We start from the raw sequence: 19,462 nt of genomic DNA, 5'->3' as shown, positions 1-19,462 counted from the left end.
CATTCCTTGAACTGTTTGTTGACCAGGAAATACTCCCACTACGAGTATATGACAGTAACATTAATAAGCTTTTAAAATCTTTGCCAAAGAGAGAAATGAAATAAGATGCTACACTGCTGTTTTATTACAAAGTCATTGATCATTAATAATGCTGAACATTTTTTCATGGTTATTAGTTAGCTATGTCACCTTCTATAAACTTTACATTTTTCTCTGTGTCTCTTTTTTATTGATTTGTAAGAACTCTTTATATATGAAGAATATCAAGCCTCTGTCATATTTGTAAATAATTAACTATTTTCTTGCATCTTTCCAAAGCTTCTTTTTCACATTTAGTCTCTGGATGGAGATTTCGTGATGAAAATTTAATGCTTTCTTGTCAGTACACAAAGCTATTTTGCAAAGTTTGGAGTTGGATACCATTGACTTGTGCCTTTGATGATTAGTTAGTGAAACATATGACTGAGTATGGCTGCTATATTCACTTAGGTCTGCTGACATGTCTGTACTAAGGGCAGTAGGTAACAAACCTCCTTTGCCATTTGATGCCCGTTTTTCCTATTTGACAAACCTACCTGGCATAAGATTTTTGGGATGAACCATAATTTGGGAACCAGAAAGGAAAAGAGGGAGGAAAAAAAGGAAGTGGACTGTACCTCTAGCTTCAGGAGTAAAAATTAAAAACAATTACTGGGACTGGCACAATAAGAATTAAGGTGGTCCTAGCTTACTCCTTAGCCACTGGGTTAAAAAAACAAACAAGGATGCGGTTGGGGGTGAGGAGAAATGGAGTATGGGGAAGGAAGGGTCAATACATGACACATGCCAAGTTTACAGTACAGATAAGATAAAAATGAGTTATCACCATGTAAGAGTCCCCTTTAACTTTCAATACAATGGGCAACACACGTTTTTTTAAAGATGGTCTTTGGAACATGATACCCTCTCAATATTTATAATAATTCAATGACTCATTGATAAAACCCAGGTATTCATTTTATTATGTCTTAGCGACTTGAGTATTTACTTCCTGGATTCCTTGCATCTCGTAGCGGCTTCAGACACAGACCAGAAGAACTTCTGACACTCAGGAACAATATTTTGATGGTTATGTAAACCAGAAGTCGTGTAAGGGTCTTACTTAAAAATTATTTTTTATTCCTTTGGATTCTGGCCCTGTTGCTATTTAAAGAGGTACACATTAGAAAAAGCTTTTCTAAGATTCTCCTTAAAAATATATAGACATTTTATGATGACATTTGTTACTCAAGGCTTATGAATCCAGCATTATTACAGTCTGTCAAAGGTTTAAAGAAGAAAATAATATATCTTGGGAGAAAGGCGGTAGAGATTTTAGTAGTTGGGAATCTGGCCTATGGCTGGGCTTACAAAATTGCCAGTTAGTCAGTAAACTCTAACCTGCAGATCTGTGAGTCCTTTCACCAGCCGCCCGTTTTTTCCAGTTCTGTGAGCAGTGAGAGTTCTAGAACTTGTTAATACCGGAGGCTTAAGGAGTTGTCTTGAAGATGCATTTGCTCTGTAAGCACACATTTTCCTTACACTTATTTCTTTGTAATGACTCTGGGGCAAGTAAGGATGATGACGGGAAAAGAATGGGCAACGAGCAGTGATGAGAGGAACATACAAATAGGACATGGGAGAAGACAAAGGAGAGGGAAGGGCTTTCCTTCCTTAATATTTCATCTTTGTGTTTATACTGACGCCAAATCCATGGGCCACAGAGTACAGGCAGGCAGGTTTCACTGAGAAACTCTGGAGAGATACTGACCTGGGTTCACATACTGGTTAGTTACATCAGTGCTCTGAGCCTGGGAAAGTAATTTGTCTTCACTCCCGCGAGACTCCGTTGTGCCATCTGAGAAGTGGGACTGACATGTCAGAGAGTAACTGTGAAAATTATATGTCATGGTATTTTTTTTTTCAACTGAGGCTCTAATTTATGTTCTTCTCTATTACCCTACATGTTAAGAGGGAATTCTTTTACCTCCAACTTTAAATGACATTCTTCAGATCATCCTACTTTAAATAGCCTCAGCCCTCCATCTACTTTTTCATGTCCAAGTGGTTTCATCACCGAGTCAAGGGGTTTATGCTCCTATCACTGTGCATAAACAGTACAGGTTTTTACCTGGCACACTGAGGGACCACACATTGTGCCAAGGAAAAATTCTGTACTTCCGCTTTCAAGCTTCTACAAGATCTATCCCACAAAGCACCTACACATTTTGGTAAATGATTAATATTACTTAAGACAAGACGCCTTCGATCTTTGAGGAAACTTGCCTATGGTCAAGTTCATACAGACGTTGCTTTATAAACCATCTTGCGCACTGTGCTGAAATTTAGAATTTTTAAAATGTCTTTTAACATATTTCTGAGAAGCGAATTGTTTAGTAGAGTTTGAGGGTGCAAAGGAAGCCACTGATTAAGCTAACAGGAGGAAAGTTTTAGCAAGATATCGCCAGATTTGGTACCACCTCAGGGATACGTAATTAAAATGATCAGAAGAGATCGTGACACCGTTAACTGGGCACGCAGAGTGAAATAAACAGTCCACAGTGCAGAAAAATGTCTCAAGAAGGGAGGATAACTGATGAGGAACAGTTTTGCTAACAGCCCTTAATTTCTGAGCTAACTTTAACGTGTGTCCATTATCATAATCAACATCAAAAACACATCCTGGAGCTTTAGTAGATAATACAGAAGGAGATAACTTGAGTCAGCACCTTCCTTCCAAGAAGCCTATGGCTCACATACCCTTTGGTCTCACAAACTCTGGACTGAGAATCTCAACTCTTATGATTCTGAGCTGTCCTATAGAGATGAAGATAAAAACCACCAAGATGAAACAAAACAAAACCCGCACAACCCTCTACTTCGTTTTAACAGGAAAAGTATCATATGCACAGATGATTAAATCAGCTTCAAACCATCGTTTCTTCACTCTTCCTGAACCTGAGTGTTTGTTACTCGACTACTGATACACGAAGTATCTTTACAAAGATTCCTTCTCTGGAACAGTTGTATGTGCAGGGCTCTTTGAAATTCCCACCGTATCTACACACATCTATGTTTAAGTGCCTACCCTCTGATTGCTTTCTAGGAAGACTAAAACTTCACTGACTGCTAACGGGCCAACGCACGGGATAACTGTGTCTAATTGTATCAGACGCATAAAATTGTTGCCTGTATTTTTCAAGTTCAGTTGCCTATGGTCAGTCCTCTAATATTAGAAATGCAATTCCAGAGCTCAGTGCCTGTTTGAATTGATCAGGAAAATTGCTACTTGTACGAACATTCAATTTCATACCTTTAACCACTAAACTGCTAGGTGAGACTCCATATTTTTAAGAAACTAACTTTTTAAAAAGGTGTTAAAAGACATACCTACAGCCAAATAATTTTCATTTTGTTATTCGGCATCCCAGCAAAAGTAAGTTTCTAGAATGTGGTATGATTGAAAATATTTCAAAATAGCTGTAAATATACTTCTTTTGGTATACTTTAATAGAACATATAATTGCCTTTTGAAAACTCAGAATTCAAAACCACTTGTTAATTCCTGAACAGTACTAAGTCCACATTTTTTCTTGATTCTGTTGAATTCTACAATATACCTCATTAGAAAATCCAGATAGCATTCAGGATGGGTTTTGATAAAAAATTAGCCATTACTCATTAATGATTTTAGCTACTTGTTTGCACAACGAAGCCCTCTTCTAGTTACTTTATCCCAGGAATTGCTTCAGATCCTAACACACTTAGCCTCGACTTGTCCTATCTTCCAAGTTTTATGATAAATCATAAGGCACACTCAGCAGGACCTGCTCTGTGAAAATAAGTAGTCATGCCTACATTTTTAAGTCTCAAGCTACAACTAAGGAAGAAAAAGTAAATAAAAGCAAGTAGCTATGGATGCACTAAAATTTACAAGGACTGTAACGAGCAGAAACCAATCAAATTTCTCTCCAGAAACAATCTCTGTTTCCTTACAAAGCACACAATCACTTGAGCTAAACAGACAACAAATGGGAAAAGACGCACACATCAACTAATTAAAGGCCGATTTTCCACAACAGGAAACAGTCCTTGTTTATAGGTGTCTAAAATCATTTTTTCCCCCTCTGAGAAAACTATACTCTTTCTGTGGCTTGAATAAATTCCTGTATATCATTTGTGTGAAAGGGGGTAAGGGGAAGGCAGGCAAATTGCATTCCTAGTCTCTAAATAAATTAGCTCTGTTTAAAAGGGCAAGACTAATTCACTACTTTATGGTGGCTTCCATTAAGCTAGAAGAGTAATATTAAACCACTTTGGACTACCGGCAGACTATGAATAAAGCAAGAACGCTGTGACCGGCCCCTTTAAAAAAGGGGTCTGGACATACACACAAACTTTAATTCCATCATGCAATAAGAAAACGCTGAATAAATTAACTTTTTCAAAGGGCCATTATACCTTAGTTCCTCATTACAGATCTCATTACAGACTGTCTTTATAATGCTCACCTGACAATATCATGTAAAATGCTTAGCTTCTAAGGTCAGTCTAAATAAGAGAACAATTCTCCTATTTATAGCGAAGGATGAACTTTTCTCATTTAGATGTTTAAGCAGCTAACCCCTGAGTTTAATGTAATTAGGGAAGGGATATTCAATTTACAGTATCCACAAGTAATGATAATTAAATTGATCCAAAAAAGCTGTTGGTAAGCATAAGATACCTTTGTAATTACATCCCGTTTTCAAAATGACTTTAGTGCTGTGAACTTGAAGCATTTCAGCAAATGAAGGCCAATACACATAAAACGAAAACTACAGTAGCTTAAAAGCTAGGCTGTTTGACATAATGAGCAGCACGACCAGAGGGAAATCTCGAAAGCATTCTATAACTCACCACGACAGCCTATGCTTTCTCCTTTCCTCTCACAAACATCCATTAAAAATATGCAAGACAGTCTTCATTTTTCATCGAATTCTTCATTAACAGTCTTTTTTTTTTTTTTTTTTTTTTTTTGCACTTTTAAAGGAAACCAAAGAGCCCGTTCTCGTTACTTTTCTATTATTAAACTGGCTGGCCGCAAGCTTCGGTTTTGTGTTTATTTGAGAGAACCGACGAGAGCTATGAATATGAAACCATTTTCCCCGTGAGTCCTGAGGATTAGCTAGGTCAGCATTCCACCAGGACCAAGGTGAAAAATAAACAAATAACCATGTTCACAGCAGCTGCAGCGATCAGTCTCCGGAAAATTATTCAGGCATTATGAGAAAGACGATATTAAATGCTGCTACTTGCAGCTTCACGGCTCTCTGAATATTCACATCAGAAAAGGGATGAGCACTTAAGGGGTATCATCAGAGAGCTTGCCCATCTGAGTATCTTCCATTAAGTTTTTGTCTTAAAGGAGGAAGGCGGGAACCTCTGCCTGACAGACAAAAGGCTTGTCATAATTCATTAATATCACAGCTCTCCTCAGGTTGCCTTCTACGAGCCGGGCAAGACGCCTCTGGAAAAGCGCTGAGCACACAACTTCTCCAAAGATGCTCTTTGCAATAAACGTGGGACCACTCGGTTGTATGTGCTGGAGGCTGAGAACCTTGAGCACTACTTCCTGGGAGAACGGTGATCTAATAAACATCATCACACCTTTGTCTAAGCCTGGAGTTTCTGTACCGAGTTCCAAAAGGACGGCTAAGAGGCATATTCGGGATGCCCCCCAAACAGGGAAGTTACGAGTTCCTGGTACAATTCAAGTACACCTTCCGGTAAAGGACGGGGTATAATGGATTTGTGTCTCAGGAAGAGATGACTGGTCTTTAAAAAATGACAGAAATCACAAAGAACAGAATTCTCTATGTTGCCATGTCTTCTGACCAATAAAATTATTTCAAGGGAGTGTAAAGAAATGCCAATTCTACATCATTTCAATTCAATGAACAACTTACTATAAAATGAATTCTGTAACAAAAACCATGTTGTGTTATCCATTTAGGTTTTCGGAATAGAGTATCATATACTGATTTTTTTTAATTGTCCCCCCCACCCCCATTTTCTTGCTTAACACTCCAAAGAACCAAGAATCTGGTATTTACTCTGTTTTGTTTACAGGGTAAAAAGTAGAGAACTGTCACAATGAAAGAGCACAAAACCTGTCTGCAAATCAGCACACAGTGGTGTATCCAGTTACAGAAATGGCAGCAGAAAGAGTATAATAAAGACCCATGTTCCAGTTTTATTAATTTTACTTTACTAACTTAAAAGTGACTAACGAGTTATTTCTTGGGGCGCCTGGATAGCTAAGTTGTTAAGTGCCTGCCTTCGGCTCAGGTCATGATCCCAGAGTCCTGGGATCAAGTCCCGCATCAGGCTCCCTGCTCGGCGGGGAGCCTGCTTCTCCCTCTCCCACTCCCTCTGCTTGTGTTCCCTCTCTCATTATGTCTCTCGCTGTCCAACAAATAAATGAAATCCTTAAAAAAAGGTTCTCTCTTTACTATCAAGCAAACAGTAACATTAGAGACGTGTAAGTTCTATATTTTTAAACATCAGTATCACTTTTATAATTTTAATACACATGATCCTGGTTAGTGAACCAATTACAGAATTTCTTTCTTGTAATTGTTACTATTTTAACTTAATTTTAAGCTTGAATGTTAAATACGATAATATCTATTATTTAAAGGGCACATAATCAACACTTAGCATTAATGTATATAACGATCACAAAATGAAGGTACAATCTAACAGACTGAGCAGAAATCAATAATGGTATTTAATGACTTCACGAGGAAAATAAATGACCCTCGCACCCTTAATGGATTAATGTCAGTTATGAGCAACACAACATCGCGTAATGCTGATAAACACTACTCAGAGTGGTATCACTTTTCATAGGAGTGCCTTAAAGCCTTATCAAAGGAAATTGTGTTTTAATGCTATTTCAGATGCCATTTTTGAGAGGATTTTTACAATCCCATTTCATAAAGCATAATGCATGCTCTGAATTGTTACAAGGAGCTTTTGTCGTTGGCACACGCACCCGGTCACCCTTTGAAAGCTTTCCAGCAAAATGAAATCTTAAATATATAAAAAGGATCACAACTTATAATATTACTCAAACAACTAGGATGTTGTAGTTTATCTTCGTGGGGTACATATTCCCTTACTCTTCCTCCAGAATGTTCTTCCATTCTCCCCCCACCCCCCCCAGATAAGGAAAACAGCCTATGCTACCTACATGCATTGTGTCTGATTCCAGAAAACAAGATACAGGTTCTGCACTTAGAAACGGCTTCATGATCAAAGCATAGGCCAAAGAAGGCCTCGCCAATCACCTGATATCAGCTCTTAATTTGTAAAGTCATCGAATTTTCTAGGAAGTTGATACAAGGATGCAGATCTCCTTTCCTTATGCCATAAAATTATAGGAAAATATAAACTACTCCTATTCATTTCTTTAGGAGATGCTCATAGATGCTGAGTATCACTTGCAAGTAGTTTGGCTTTTGTCTGTAAAAAAAGAAAATGCCAGCCACCCTCAGATAAAGATTGAATAAATAGGCAGGATTTGGGATTTTTAATTTCTATTGAGTATTCGAAACCATCACTAATAGGAATAACGATGGACACTCAGATGCTGGAACTCAGATTAATTATTATTATTTTCCCCGGCATGATTTAAAATTTGCTTCTGACTGATTCAGCAGTCCTTGTGAAAACTTCCAGTAACCTCTCTGAAGATTTGGCACCATTAAGAAGTTCAAAATAGGAGTAAATGTGCAACGACGTACGGAAGCTACTACAGTGATTTCTAAAAATAGCTGGGGGTTCAGGCTTTCAGGGGCTTAGGATTCTCACGAAACGAAACTGAAGAATTCTTAAGATAGAACCAGGAAGCTGTAGCTAAAGATTCCTGACTGACATGAATATTACTTCCTTTATCCCAAAGGATATAATAACTTCTCGAGTAAATGCAGCATTATAATTAGTTATAATTGACTTCGCCTTTTAATTTTTAAGGCAATCTATAAATTATGGATTGTTGTGTCAACTGGAAGACAGTTTTTGACACCGCACCGTATATCTCATTATTGTAATCAAAACCAAGTTCCTTATCAGGATAACTTCACAGGCTGCTAGATTTTCAAATTATTTCAGGAAATGTTAGCTTTATATTACTGAACCACACTGCACGGTTTTAACATATGCTGTCATGATTCCAGTGTGGCTCCATATACTATAAGAATTTGTAGTACCATTAGGAATTGCAGGAGAATTATTAGAAATATGAGTTTTTAAGGATATATCCTGCCCGTACTGTCCCTTGCTTTGAGAACCGCACTATCTGGGATACCACTTTTTTTTTTGCTCCATCCTCTGCCCTGGGTCCATCTTCCTTCAGCTCATCACACCTGCTGAGTAAATGCAGTCCACTAACATTCCTTGCAAATTAATGGAATGCCAGCCTCTACCTCTTCTTCTCAGCCACTCAGCAGGGGCACTTGCTCTGGAACATTGGGAATCAGTGAAGCAACTGAAAGGGAAGGATTTATTTCTCTCTTTCCAATTACTGTTCTGCACCCCAGTCCCTTCCTTCTTGCTTTACACCAACGTCCACAGCAGCACCTGCTGACAGCGTAATGCAATCCTCTCGCAACCTTCCTCATGTCAAAAGTGAATTCTGTAGGTGTCCCACATGAAAATCTATGGTACACAATTTAAAGTGGCCAAAAAGCACTCCCCCGAGACTTCTTATCATCAACTGAGTATAATTCACCTCTAAAAGAAAACGACGGGGGAAAAATTACACAATTTTTACTAACATGTTTCACAAATTTAAGATTTATAAAATACACCAATGAAAATATAAGTAAGAATACATACCAAAAACTAACAAAGCATCACGTTGTAGGAGTTGATTAAAAAAAAAAAAAAATCAGGACCTGAGATTAGATTAGGGGTATGTACCAGGATATGAAACATTATCAAAATGGTATAGGAAAATATCAGGCCATCAAAATGTCTATAGCTAATACGTTTGATTATAAGTTGTAACAACTTTTTCATATACATGGAAGAAATATATATGGGATGCATATTTATATACACAAATTTTACTGAAAAATTTTTTAAGATTTTATTTATTTATTTATTTATTTGAGAGAGAGCGAGCGAGCACAAGAGAGTGAGAGTGTGCATGCACCAGAGTCAGGGAGAGGGAGAAGGAGAGACAGAGATAATCCCAAGCAGATTCTGCACTGATTGTGGAGCCTGAATTGGGCTCAGTCTCACAACTCTGAGACCGTAACCTGAGCCTAAATCAAGAGCCAGCTACTAAATCAACCGAGCCACCCCTGACATTCTTAATGTAACAAAATTAAGCAGATAGAGTTGTTTCAAAATACTGGGGATATTCATGTAGTGAAATCCATTCTTCATCTGACCAACATCCTTTGTGTCCCAAACTGAACCATGACAAGCAAGTATCTCCCAAAGTTTACATAAAAATATTAGTCCTTTAATCATTGTTATAGGTAGCTTTTGCCTTAAAGTTTATTTTGTTAATTAGAAAACATACTGACCACCCTATTGCATTCAAAGACAAACCTCTTTGAAGATCTTTCTTCAGTTCTTAAAAACCTAGAGCAGGCTTCAACCATCACTCAGCATCAGGGAAGTACAAATCAAAACCACAATGAGATACCACCTCACACCAGATAGAATGGCTAAAATTAACAAGTCAGGAAATGACAGATGCTGGTGAGGATGCGGAGAAAGGGGACCCCTCCTACACTGTTGGTGGGAATGCAAGCTGGTACAGCCACAACAGTATGGAGCGTCCTCAAAAAGTTGAAAATAGAGCTACTCTATGACCCAGCAATTGCACTACTGGGTATTTACCCTAAAGATACAAATGTAGTGACCCAAGGGGCACGTGTACCCGAATGTTTATAGCAGCAATGTCTACAATAGCCAAACTATGGAAAGCACCCAGATGTCCATCAACAGATGAATGGATAAAGAAGATGTGGTATATATACACAATGGAATACTATGCAGCCATCAAAAGAAATGAAATCTTGCCATTTGCAATGACATGGATGGAACTAGAGGGTATCATGGTGAGCGAAACAAGTCAATCAGAGAAAGACAATTATCATATGATCTCCCTAATAGGAGAAATTTGAGAGGCAGGGCAGGGGGTTGTGGGGGAGTAGGGAAGGAAAAAATGAAACAAGATAGGATAGCGAGGGAGACAAACCATAAGAGACTCTTAATCTCACGAAACAAACTGAGGGTTGCTGGGGGTGGGAGGGGAGGGATAGGGTATCTGGGTGATGGATTTTGGGGAGGGTATGTGCTGTGGTGAGTGCTGTGAATTGTGTAAGCCTGATGATTCACAGATCTGTACCCCTGGGGCAAATAATACATTGTATGTTAATTAAAACAAAAACAAAAACAAAAACAAAAAAACCCTAGAGCAGCCTTACTAGCCTCACAACGGAGATCAGCAAAATTTAAAGTTCCTGTTGAATCGTTAGAGTGTTCTGAAATTGTAGATGCGAACTGCCACACACACACATCTCCATGTGTTAAAGCCTTTATCTTTTCTCTCGAAACCATTCCTGTCACTGTTGTTTGCACTATACTGGCAAGTTAAGAGGACAAATGAGAAAAGCCCAAGTAGGCATGAGCTGAAACTACAGCGGGCAGGAAAGGTTCAGGAAACTGTAGGTTTGTGGCTCAGGGTCAGTTGAGTGCTGGTGCTCCAAGGCCAAGAGCTCCCACGTTCAAGCTCACGGGGATGGCTGAGATTCAGCTAGAGTTGCTGCAGAGTCCTTTCTTTTTGTACTAAATGTGCCTAGGGACAATCTCAGAAACCCCATCATTCACAAAACCATTACAAATGTATTTCTTTAGGTATAATTGAAATAAATAATGGAGAAATTTAACCTCACACAATACGCCAAACACAATCCATCCCATCTTCCTTTCCACCAAATCAAAAATTATAGCCAGTTTCCCCCCCCTATAATCTGATGTCTTTATGTACCAAGTACAATATGAGAATATGACCTACTCAGTTGGTTAAACGTCTGACTCTTGAACTTGGGGTCATGAGATCAAGCCCCACATCAGATTTCACACTTGGTGGGTGTCTGCTTGGGATTCTCTCTCTCCCTCTGTCCCTTCCCCCATTCCTGCTCTCTCTGTCATATAAATACATAACTGTTTTTAAAAATATACTGAGGTTTTTACCAAACGCAGTGTTTAAAAATAACAGAGACCATAGAGAGTTACTGATAAATTACAAATAACTAGAGAGCACGTAGTTTAACCTTATTTTACAGATGATAAAGACAAAACAAAACACACTTGGCCCAAGGCTGCACAGCTAGATGGTGGCAAAGTCGAGTGGAAACCTCCACAGTATATTTCACACACAGATTCCAAGTTAATGTTTGTGAGACGCTGCTACAATTCATTTTTTCACTTGGATCCCACTGCTTACAGCAAAGTTCACAATTCTTAATCCTGAGTTCAAGGTATTCCACAATCTGGTCCTGAACTTACTTTTTATTAAATTCTTATGAAACTGAACTACTCACTAGATCCCTGACCCTTTCTTCTGGGGCCTTCCTCTCATTTTTGGAATACTCTTCCATTTTTTCTCACTATCTAAACCATTCACACCTTGAAGCACGTCTCCGCAGAAGTCTTTCCTGATCTTCTTAGCCAAGCCTTATACTGTCTCAGACTGAATGTGGTCTCCACCTCACACATTTTGTCATTTCCTACTTTGTATTATATGACCCAAATGTTCGGGGCTTCCTTATTATACTGTAACTTCTCTCCAATCTGTACTCATCAGTCAAGAGCGATACTCCTTTTAAAAAGATGTACCAGACCACATCAACCCTTGTTTCAACTCAAACCATTCACTGAAACCCTAACCCTTCCTACCTCGCTCACCTCACCCCATACGTTCTGATCCTTAACAGGACCGAGTCCTTCCTCATTCCAGGCCTTCATGTGCGCTGCTGCCTCCTGCTCTGAACACTGGTCTCCCGGGTCTTGGCATGGCGGGTCCGTCCTCATCTCTCAGGTCCAACGTTGCAACCTCAGGGAGGCATTTCCTGACCACTCCATCCTCCCGTGGGCTCTCCCGTGGCTCCCTGCTGTGTCACTGCTTCACTTCCTTCGCTGCCCCCCACCCCCCGTCACCGTGGTGTATTCCTCCTTACATAATTACTGTATTATCTGATTGCGGACCTGGAATGTAAGCTTCCGTGACGGCAGGAACTTCGCCTGTGTTGGTCGATGATAAATCACCAGTAACTAGCACTGAGCAAACACTCAGCAGACTGTGTTGGATAAATGAAGTCATGACATTTTCTCACTACCTCTCACCCCTCTTGGCATTGTATTCCATATACATTGGCGAGGAAAATAACTATTTGTGTCATGAAGGAAGAAGAAAAAAAGAGAAAGGAAGAGGCCAATCATTCTAGTTTTCTACCTTCTCTTCCAGTGCATTTTCTATTATGTATAGTTTCTTTCCCATAACATGGTTAATGACCAAAAACATTTATCAGATTGTATTTTTAAAGAAAAATACAAAATAAATTTTTTTTTAAGATTTTATTTATCTGACAGCATGAGATCACAAGGAGGTAGAGAGGCAGGCAGAGAGAGAGAAGGGGAAGCAGGCTCCCCGCCGAGCAGAGAGCCCAATGTGGGACTCAATCCCAGAACCCTGAGATCATGACCTGAGCTGAAGGCAGAGGCTTAACCCACTGAGCCACCCAGGTGCCCCAAAATAATTTTTTTTTAAAGATTTTATTATTTGACAGTGCAAGATCACAAGTAGGTAGAGAGGCAGGCAGAGAGAGAGAAGGGGAAGCAGGCTCCCCACTGAGCAGAGAGCCCGATGTGGGGGGCTCAATCCCAGGACCCTGGGATCATGACCTGAGCCAAAGGCAGAGGCTTAACCCACTGAGCCACCCAGGTGCTCCTCAAAATAATTTTTTTTTAAAGCATTTAAAAAACCCTCTAAAATCACAAACAAGGAAAGAAGGAAGGAAGGAAGGGAATAAAAGTAAGGACAGAAAGGGGCAATGTTTTGCTCAGGGAGCACGTATTGCTATCTTTACTGCAAACATTTTGGATAATTTGTAAGTGGTAAGAAAAGGTTTTGTGAAATTATGTTAGTCTGTTACATGTGACGAGCAAACCATCAATCATTCCAACAGCGTGGTGTTCTTACTCACGCTTAACTCAATAAAGGTTGGTTTTTCTTTCTATTAAAGTCTAAATATTTTATACATGCCCCCTATGTGACTTGGCATATTCTACCCCACCCTGCAAACTCACAAAAACCCTGGATGTGTAATTTACTACTAAAAATAACCAAAGGTTATTGCACACTTGTAGAAAGACACAATACTGGTTTGGAACTTTCTACTTTACACCACTTTAACTCCCAGTAATATCTCTATGGTAAATATAATTATGAACATGTAGCTTTGGAGATCATGTAAACATAAAAGATTAGGGAATGAATGAAATCATTTTGCAAGGATGCATTTTTCCCTTGGTTTATTAGAGCACATTATACAATGTAGTACCCTTCTCATAAAGTTTTACACTTTCAAAATAAAATTGAGACTCCTAGAGTCAATTTAGTGTTCACCTACCAATTTTGAGGCCACCATCACCTTAAAGATGAAACTCTGTCCACTGCACAGAACACAAACTACCCAGAATTCTGAACACATGATGTTCATATTAGATCCATGAAAGCGTGTACGCTTTCAAGAGTACGTAATCACTTTCCAAAAAGTAATCCAAAATTCACTTAAAAAGAATAAAAAATGATCTTTCAACTGGTTGAAGAACATTTATATAATCAGAGTCATTTAAAAGTGAAGATGAAATGAATTTTTTTTTTTTTAAGCTGTTAGGGCTCATTCCTTCAATCCCCCATTTCCTACTACCTCTCCTGACTCCCTGTCCACCCCCTACTTCCCTGGGTGGTCAAAGACTTCCAGAACTTCCACATCATCAATAATTTCTGGTTCCCCATGCATGCCATTATATATTTGCATGCCTTTATGCAGTCTCCATGCAGAGTAAAAAAACGATAGAGGTAAACACACAAAATGATGACAAGAGTAACCAGCATTTACAAGGCAAAGTCACTTTACATTCTGTCAGGGGGCTTTTAGCACAGAGATGCTCTGACATCAGATGAGAGGAACACTCAGTTACATTTTGACACTGGTTTGCAGCAGCCCTATCCCTCTTCTCCATCCTATCTCATACCCCACTGATTCTTTAAATCCTAGAAACCATGCGTGGGACATCCCGTACGGATTTCCTTTAGCCCTGCTGACGTCTAGAACAAAGTTAGGATAGGGGTGGAGGTGCAGCACTGGACAAATTACAGAGAGGAGGACAGCAAGAAGACAGAGGCCATGGGCCTGATTGTGGAATTTAGTTTTTTGTTTGGTTTTGGTTTTGCCTGGAACTGGATCTCTTCCAAGGTGCGCTAACACCATCTGGAATACCTCATGGGACCAAATTTGCCATGAAACCATTTGAGGAATTTCAACAGTTTTGAAGACAGGGAAGTCTACAGAAATGGTAGCCCTTAAAAATGAGACAAGCCTGGAAGCAATGGGCAGTTCCCCAATAAATACTTAATATATTAAAACACTGTTTGTTACATTGGCTTCCAAAAAACCAAAAAGATGAGTCATATCAAATTACATCTCACTTTATGGCCTCTATGCTCACTCTTCACCTCTAGAGTCAATGATCAAGTACAGAAAATTTTAGGGAGATGCTAGTGAAACATCTATTTATAGTTAATTTGAATTACTTTCCTGTTGCCTGGTCAGGACTGAAATTACATGTGACTGCATACGTTATTGGACAGATATGCTGGATTTATATATGATATTGTTTGTTCGGGGCTATAAAGAAAAGATATAATTTGTGTAGTCATCTGAAATGTTCATTTCCATAAAGTTGCATCAGGCAAAGGGCCCTTTATCACTCTCATTTTAAAAATTAACCAGTTAGGGGCGCCTGGGTGGCTCAGTGGGTTAAAGCCTCTGCCTTCAGCTCAGGTAATGATCCCAGAGTCCTGGGATCGAGCCCCACATCGGGCTCTCTGCTCAGTGGGGAGCCTGCTTCCCCCTCTCTCTGCCTGCCTCTCTCCCTACTTGTGATCTCTGTCTGTCAATTAAATAAATAAAATCTTTTAAAAAAAAATTAACCAGTTATTACTGTTTAAGATACAAATGAAGTCCTAAGATATTCCTCTTACAAGTCCAATATCAGCAGTTTTGGTAAAACATTTGTAATTAAGAAAATTTGTTACATAGAGTTATTATGTTCCTCCTAAAAATATAAATGTGGTCAATGTGATGAAAGCCATTTACATAGCCATTACCAAAAAGTACTGATTTATTTTTTTTTAAGATTTTATTTATTTATTTGACAGAGATCACAAGTAGGCAGAGAGGCAGGCAAAGAGAGAGGAGGAAGCAGGCTCCCTGCTGAGCAGAGAGCCCGATGTGGGGCTCGATCTCAGGACTCTGAGATCATGACCTGAGCTGAAGGCAGAGGCTTTAACCTACTGAGCCACCCAGGCGCCCCAAAAGTACTGATTTATATACTATATCCAAACTTTTTCTGAGTCTGAAAAAAATAATTTTAACTGTATTTATGGCACATGAAAAATAAAATATGTTCCTGAAAGTATTTGAATTATTGATATAAAAACTATAAAAAACAGATATTTGAATCATTAATATAAAATACTATGAAAAAATAGTAGTTAAAAGTATTATTTACATTTCTTAGTTAAAATGAATCCTAAAACTTCTAATTTATGGTTTAAAAGTATCTGTGGTAGTTAGATAATTTAATTTATCACTACATTTTTTAATAATAACAATGCATTATCGACCCTACTGAATAAAAAGTTAATTTTCACTGGTAAGTTTTAAAATAAATAATGCAAAGATCATATAAACTCCAGTAGATTTTGAGATTAACAGCAAAGCACACAATTACCCAGGATTCAAATAAGGAGCAATTTGCAAAAATTGTAATACATTTGAAAATGGCAACATAATCAGAAATAATACACGGCAGATTTTATCATTATTATTTTCGTTAAAAATGTGATACTTCCTAAATCTCATGACCTACAAAATTTTAACAAACATTCTCATCTGTAGGTATGCACTCAGGTAAAATGAATCCTATTCAAAGAGCACATTCTATCAGCTAACAACTTTCTTTCATTCTCTAAGCATGAAAAATCACCATGTAGAAAAAATAAGGTAAAATGTTATCACTATTTTAACCGCTGGGACAAGGGAAGACAAAGCAAGTAAACCATGCCTTTAAGCTTCTACAGAAAGGGTTCACTCCATCACTATGAGAAGCAGCAGGTAAAGATTAAAAGCATTAACCCTTAAACCACAGTGCCTGGGGGGCGTCTGGGTGGCTCAGTGGGTTAAAGCCTCTGCTCAGGTCATGATCCCAGGGTCCTGGGATAGAACCCCGCATTGGGCTCTCTGCTCAGCAGGGAGCCTGCTTCCTCCTGTCTCTCGCTGCCTGCCTCTCTGCCTACTTGAGATCTATGTCAAATAAATAAATAAAATCTTAAAAAAAAAAAAAAACCACAGTGCCTGGGCTCAAGTTCCAGCTCCCCACCTCTGTGACCCTAAACCAGTTACTTAATCTCTTTGTGCCTCAGTTTCCTGATGAGGAAAATAGTACCTATTTCATAGGGCCGATGTAAAGACTAAATATATTAATCTACGTAGGGTACTTAGAATAGTACATGGCTTATTCACGTTATCGTTTATTTTCTACTCTAAGTCAGGTGTGCGGCTGGAATAAATTGCTAACAGGACAAACATGGACCCTGAGCTCATGGAGTTCTTAACAGGTGTACTGATGGACACACTGACCATCTTTTCACATCGCTATGTGTTTCTATGTATATGGTATATGTCGCTGAGGTGTATGGGTTGTTAATGAGTACAGCACATGGCACGCTGCTCCTTTTGTTATCGAAGTTCCACCTCTGATTTCCACAAACAATGGTCTGATCCCCTCCATGACAACTGGAGCCTAAGTGGCCGTAATGTCAAAGAAACTGAACTGCTGATCCCTTAGGCTTATTAAACTGTATTCACCCACAAACTAACCTCAAGCAGCTGGCTTCCAACTGCCCTTCAATATGGCATAAAGCGTTAGTATTAAATAAGGGCTCTGAAAATTTTTAACTGTTATACATATACACACACACTCTACAGTCCAAATGTACTATTTATTCCTATCATCTCCTATTTCTACTGCAAAGACATATTTCTAATGCTACATGGAGACCACCACAATGCTATTATCCCACTTGAAAATGTCATCACCAGATAAAGCAAGTAAACAACGTTGTGTTTTGGGAATCCACATAGAACACACATTAACGAGTCCTGCTTTAAAAGACTGAATATGAAATCACGGTGATGTACTCATTCATAAAGAAAAAAGTTACCTGAAGAAGAAACAAGCACCTTCTTTTTCCTGTATGTGTTCCTAAAATAATATAAGACTTTGGGTGATATTCTTATTGTCAATGAAAACTTGGAAGCATATGACATGTAAAGCCGAAACAAATTTTAAAATATTGAACTTAGAGATGAATCTAAAATCCTACTGTGAGTCATATCTTGAAGATCTGCATAAGTATCTTCTTCCTTGGATCCTTTTTATTTTAATAAAATGACCTCTTTTAAGTACACGGTAGTATGTTACAAAGAAGGCATCCTTTGGGAGAAGACCATAAAAATAGATCATATTCCTGTGCAATACCTACTTGTGGTTTCTGAAAGGAGCTGACATGAATGTATACTTCTCAAATAATGTGACTCTCTCAGAAGCAACGCTACCCTCCCACATAAAAGATAATGGCCTGTATGTAGATATTTTTATAGGTTAGCAATGAAAATCATGCTGAAATTACAAAAAATTAAGAAAGGCTATCATCCTAATTGACACTGTAGTGAAGATTCTTTTTCTGCAATGTCAAAATTTAATCATATTACTATTTCAACAATAATATTTGCAGGATTAGACTCAGTATATTTTAAAAATTGTAGTTGGTTGTGGTCTCTTCACATTATAGTCTCTCCATGTTGTTGGGAAAAAACAAAATCAGTGTGTATTACTCTGTTCATAAGAATACATACTAAATCTGCAATGTGGATTTAGGCATATTAATGATTGAGTTCACTTTGTCATTATTTGAAAGAAGTCATAAAACCAAAAGCATTATTTTAACAAAAAATGTGTACATAAAGTAAAACAATAATTATCCTTCCAAACCCAGTTTTCAGTGAGGGCTTCTAGTTCAGGACATCCATAAGAAAACCAATTTATATTATTTTTGATAAGATATAAATATATTTCTGCTAGTTCATGTGCCATATTTCATAAAATTCAGTGTAAAATTTGTAAAATTATAAAATTGTAAAAAAAGTGTAAAATTTGATAAAATTTATAATTGGTAGCTTTTGTTTTTTGGTCAAAAGAACAACAGTAATGTATAAATTTAATTTACATTGCATTTTAAAAGTATTTCATTAAGATATAGTACCTGCATTTACTAAAATGTTGTGAATTGTGCAAGACAAATTTGCTTCTTTGCTGTACTGGGTCTTTTGCTCATCAAAATAACCATGGAGGGGAGAGAATAAACAACAAAAGCAAATATCACTTCTTTAATTCTGATATAGAGAAAAAAATCAGAGTTATTTTAAAAATAAATTATACTTTAAAACAGAATAAACTATCATTTAAAAAATACCCAACATAAGTACAAAGTTGAAGATTTACCCAGTATAATGAATCTTTAGCAGAAAAATTTGTTTATAAAGACCACAGAAAACTAATCTAAGGAATATTTACTATATAAGAATTTAGGAAAAGTCAAGGTAAAGGAGAAGAGATACTAAAGTGTCTTTTTTACTGTTAAAAAGTAAAAGATGAAGGAAAATTTAAGTTTATATCAGGATTTTTTTGTCTCCTTGTTTATTGTTACATTTAAAACTTCAGAAAATCTTAGCCTCCTCTGAACATATTTTTTCAGTCTCTATTTCAAACTACATTTAAATCTGGGTTTAGAAAATCTTAGCCTCTCTTTGAATTATTTTTCAGGGTTTGTTTATAAATACTCCATTACTCACTTTGACAAAACAAAATTTCTTGACTCAAAAGCCCCAGGAAGGGGCTCCTAGGTGGCTCAGTGGGTTAAGTCCTCTGCCTTCGGCTCAGGTCATGCATGGTCTCAGGGTCTTGGAATCAAGCCCCATCGGGGCTCTCTGCTTGGCAGGGAGCCTGCTTCCCCCTCCCACTCTCCACC

The 19,462-nt window shown here is 38.1% G+C and overlaps 1 protein-coding gene across 5 annotated transcripts in view; it reads right to left on the bottom strand.

The window, feature by feature from the left end:
- Positions 1 to 19,462, bottom strand: part of TENM3 (teneurin transmembrane protein 3) — a 592,885-nt gene that overhangs the window by 280,231 nt on the left and 293,192 nt on the right. The window lies entirely within an intron of this gene.

The sequence above is a fragment of the Lontra canadensis genome, unplaced genomic scaffold, assembly GCF_010015895.1.
Source record: "Lontra canadensis isolate GAN:19392208 unplaced genomic scaffold, GSC_riverotter_1.0 scaffold39, whole genome shotgun sequence".
NCBI classification, from domain to species: Eukaryota; Metazoa; Chordata; class Mammalia; order Carnivora; family Mustelidae; genus Lontra; species Lontra canadensis.
Note: the sequence above shows the minus strand (reverse complement) of the source record. Positions and strands in the feature narration are given on the sequence as shown.